Genomic DNA, 4679 nt, shown 5'->3' on the forward strand with positions numbered 1-4679 from the left:
TAGACTTCAGTGAAACTGCCCAACTAAATTGTTAGTGGGAGCTGTGCCATCTGAACAGATGGGCATGTGTAGGCAGTCAGTAGTCATGTTTGTTCTTCATTTATGAGAATTTAGACCAGGATTTGAAATACCATGAAGCATAAAAAGCAAAATGCCCGGGTAGGCTATCCTCAGGTTTACACCCAAACTAGGTACCCTGAGCATTCGCCCTGCTGCAGAGGGTACATCCTCTCAGTAAGCTAGTCTTTGGACAGGACATCTGACAAAACAGGTTTTAGCTCAAATACTTTACCCATCTCAATATTCAGATTTCGCAATTCATTCTGTCCTATCAATCCAATCCATTTTCCCCGTGACTCTTTAGACCATGTTATTTTTGCTTTTGAATCCTTTTAACGACTTTCCCATATCTATTGCATTCAGTTCCAGCTTCCTTACAGTCATAACTGTGAGTGATTCCAGCTGTGCCTGGAATTCTGCTCATTTCTTTCCACATCATCTTCTTGTCCACTTGCTAGGGTAAAGTTACTTCTCAAAGCTTGTGGGTATATACACAAATTGCCATGGGTAGGTTAGGTTGGAAACCTACAGTGTGTCAGCTGTACCCCCATAACTACCCAACTGCACTCTTTTCCTGGCTGTAAATATAAGTAATTTTCCTCCAAATTCTTACCCTTTTAAGCATGTACATTACTGACTATGGCCAGGCATAGTTACTGAGCGGTAGATATATAATTGTATGTAACCTTACAGTAACTTCCAGATATAGCCAGTCCAAGCTTTCTTCAAAACTTTTAGCTACCGCCTCCAGTATTGTACCTGGCATTCAGAGCAGTTTTACGGCCTTTGTACATTAGGAGCATTTATAATGTTGCTGTGGCAGCAAAACCTTCAAATAGAGACAGGTTATACCAATGAAACATTTATTCAGCTACAATGGCCTATACAAGTTCGTCAAACAAAATAAGCTAAATTACAAAGAGACTTTTCTGCTTGTGACTTTGTTTCATCTATGGTAAGGTTTTGGTCAGAATGATTATGTCAGACAGGTCTGATTTTTATCACTTTCCATCTTGATGTAGGTAATCTAAGAAAATCTTTACATGCACACCTGGCCGTACTGAAAGCACACATGTTCTGCAATAATGTTAGATAATAACAGAGTTGAGTGATGAAATTTTGAGCCTGGCCCTTCATCTGTTCGTGCTGTGTGGCATTACTTTGAATGTCAGTACTAAGCATTCTGTCTCACTTAGATTAAGTCTCGTGAGACGGGGACCATGTCTTTCCCTCTGTATCGCACAGCCTCAGATACCTTGATGGCACTCAAGAAATAATAAATAATTTAAGGCTGATACTGTTGAGAGATCAGCCACATATGGAGTGTTTCTGGCCCATTTGATGTAGAGGAAATTCTGTGCAGGAAGTCAAAGAGGTGGCTAAGGTCAGAGTCGGCGTTTACAGAGTCTCTGGCAACTTTCTTAGGCACATGTTAAAACAAGTGTTCTTCAGATTCCAGGAGAAAGCAATAGGCAATATGCATCCCCTGCCACAGACCTACGTGTGTGTAGAGACCTCTTCCCAGATATGGCCTTTCATACATATTTCTATGTCTACTTGTTTGGGAACTTTCTAATTTATGCAAAATCATACTAGCATAGGGGATAACCATGTGTTTTGTGACTTAAAAGGGACCTATATAAACATGCTTTTCTTGATTCCTTTTAATAAATGAATGGATGCATACTTGCACAAATGGAGTACATGCACAGAACAGCTGTTCTGCTACAAGTAAGGGAAAGGGGGAAAAGCCCAGATGTCCAGAACAGGGTAGTCTGAGCAGTCAGTCAACAGCCTTAATCGTTTGCTAGGCAGGGACAAATTGAGATCTGCCAGAATAACTGCTTGTGGATCTCACCAAGGAGCCAAATACCCTGGCTGAGACTATAATATACAGACTGGCATCTGGGCTCTCTGATTGTCATCAGTCCCTGAGCATGAAAGAGGAGGAAGTGGATAATCGTAATTGAAATGCTCACTGCAGCATTTTAAAATTAATTATTTCAAATATTTTCCTAAAAAAATCCAACTATTGGGGAAATAATTAAACATGGTTTTTGAGACTGGAAAGGCAGTGCTATCAAAGCAATGCTAGACTCCTTTTAAGGGATTGTTGTTTAAAGGGCCATGTATTGTTTGCTTAGATGTTTCACTCCACACTGCACTCCTACTATTCAGTTAGGCACAAAGATTATTTCCATTTATTCCTATAGGCTAAATAGTTTCTATTTGTATGCAGAGAGGTGTAATACAGTCAAGACAAACTGTGGATGTATGTGACTGCATCTCAGTGTCCTCTTATGTGCCCTGGGACACTCTTGTATCAGCTACAAAGCTGATGTTATCCACTAGGTCATATCTTCAAGAATGTTCTTTCACAAACTTTGTTATTTCCCATTTGCAGGCAGTCTTGTATGATGTGAAAACAAGCAGCCTTCATGTGACATGAGAGAAATCAACTGTACCCTGCATCTTTACCTTCTGGTGCCATATAAGTGGAAGTGCCTAGTCCTAGATCTCCCATGAAGTTGTGTTAAAATGTCTGAACCTTACTATGTCTGTATGCTTCTTGACTTCATACCTGGATGCCTGTGGCGCTGCTTAGTAGTTTCAACCAAGAATCTGAGAAAGGTTGGCCAAGACAAGGGCAGAGCCCAGCTTTCCAAGAAGCTGATCTATGGTTGTCTGCTTTGCCATTTTAGGCTCCTGTCACTCGACAGCATCTAAACCTGCACTGAGGTTTCTGATTCTGCTGCTGGGAAGGTGGGGAGAGCTCAGCTATTCTTGGACATAGGTGTACGGGCTTACACATCCTGCTTTAACTAAGTGGGGAATGGTAATGCTTTTTCTATTTAGGGGCTTGGAGTTCTGTCTTCTTTTGTGATCCAAACACAAACACTTTTAAATTCCTTCTAACATTGTAACCTGTAATTCTGTAAACACTATACCACAATTTGTTCCTAAAACCAGGAAGAGAAATTGAGTAGCTGCAGTCTGCTAGCACTGCTGCACTACTGTGTAATCCACCAGCAAAGAGGACTTTTACATGTAGGGACAGGTCTCCTCTATATGGGCTAGTCCACAGAGATGTGATAACTCCTTTCTAGCTCTCTTTTCTGGAATGGAAGAGGCTGTAGTTGTGATTATGGAGTTTTTGAACTAAATCCCTTGCTTTTGTTACGGCCGCAGGAGATGAAGTATGAAAAACACCAACAGCATGCTACAGAAAAGTCTTTGAAAGGATCACTGGAATAATTTTTGGAATGGCTTTCTGTTGCTGGATGATGTACTCAAAAAATAATTTAGCCCTTGCAGTAATATTTGTTTTGCAATGGGTTTTTTGAAACTATTTGTATTTTGTTTAATATTTATAATTTCAAAAGTACACAGTCTGGGTGCGGCAGGCTTAGTAGGTTCAACAAGCAGAGCAGCATCAAAGATAAAGTTTTGTCAGTGCAAGCAGAGAATGGACACTCTTGTATCTTTGAGTTCTGTAAAGGCCAAAAATGTTTGATATTTAAATGCTTTATCTTTCCAGAAAGTAAGGTCTGTTTCAGCTTAAAGTTAGTGCTTATATCACAAGACACTACTAATGAGCTGTAGAGCCTTTCATCTCTCTATCTCCCCCAGTTTAATAAAACTATATAAGAATATAAGAAAAAATTTAGTGAGTGAGACCACAGATCCATTTGCTAATCTGACATCCCTTATAATAGACAGTAATAGGTGACTAAGAAAAAAAAACCAAAACCAGGGCAGTTTACTATATTTCTTCTCCATATCATCTCCATTCCTATTGTAATGCAGCTTGGGAACTTCTGGAACCTTAAGTTATATCCAATTGTTTAATATCCTTAATACATTTTTCTTTTGTTAATTTGACTGATCACTATTTGAATGCATCCATATTTCTGGCATCGGCAGCATCCTCTGGCAATGAGTTCCTAGGCTATTTAGGCAGTAGGTAGAAATCTGTTTCTTTGCAATTCTGCCTAGTTTAGTAGGGATTAATATTTGTTCCTGTAAAAGGAAAGTTCTGGCAATGTCAATCTGATCACCTCATCAGACTGTCTAGCATACTTTACTTTATATTGTAAACCCTTCACGAGTGAGAGCACCTCTTGTATCTTCAGTACTTGATTAGCTTGGGTCAATTAGTAATAGCTTTTGTAGTAGAATGCTAAATCAGTGTCATATTTGGGGTTAGCAAGTAATTTCCTCCCATGTCAGATGTGCTGGGACTGGGCAGGGTACTTTGCCTTCCTTCTCTATGGAGAGGAGAGTATCCTAGAATACTACACATTTTCACTGAGGAAATGCCTTGCTATTGTAAGGGCCTATGAGATTGAATCTCCTACTCTTTTTAATATTGCTGTATGCGGCTTTTGTTATTTTTGTTAAGTTTCAGACAGGAAGATGGGGGGCATGCTGAGCTCAGTAAGTGAGAAGATGCATGTGTTCATGGATTCTTCTGAACTGAGTATCTATTATATGATTACCTGTCATTGTGAAAACCTGGATTCAGTGACATAGGAATCCTAGATTTCTAATAACACACACACACACACATATATATATTTATAAAAATTCCAACTTTTTCAAAGCCCGATTGTTACATT

The sequence above is a fragment of the Accipiter gentilis genome, chromosome 3 (assembly GCF_929443795.1).
Source record: "Accipiter gentilis chromosome 3, bAccGen1.1, whole genome shotgun sequence".
Taxonomy (NCBI): Eukaryota; Metazoa; Chordata; class Aves; order Accipitriformes; family Accipitridae; genus Astur; species Astur gentilis.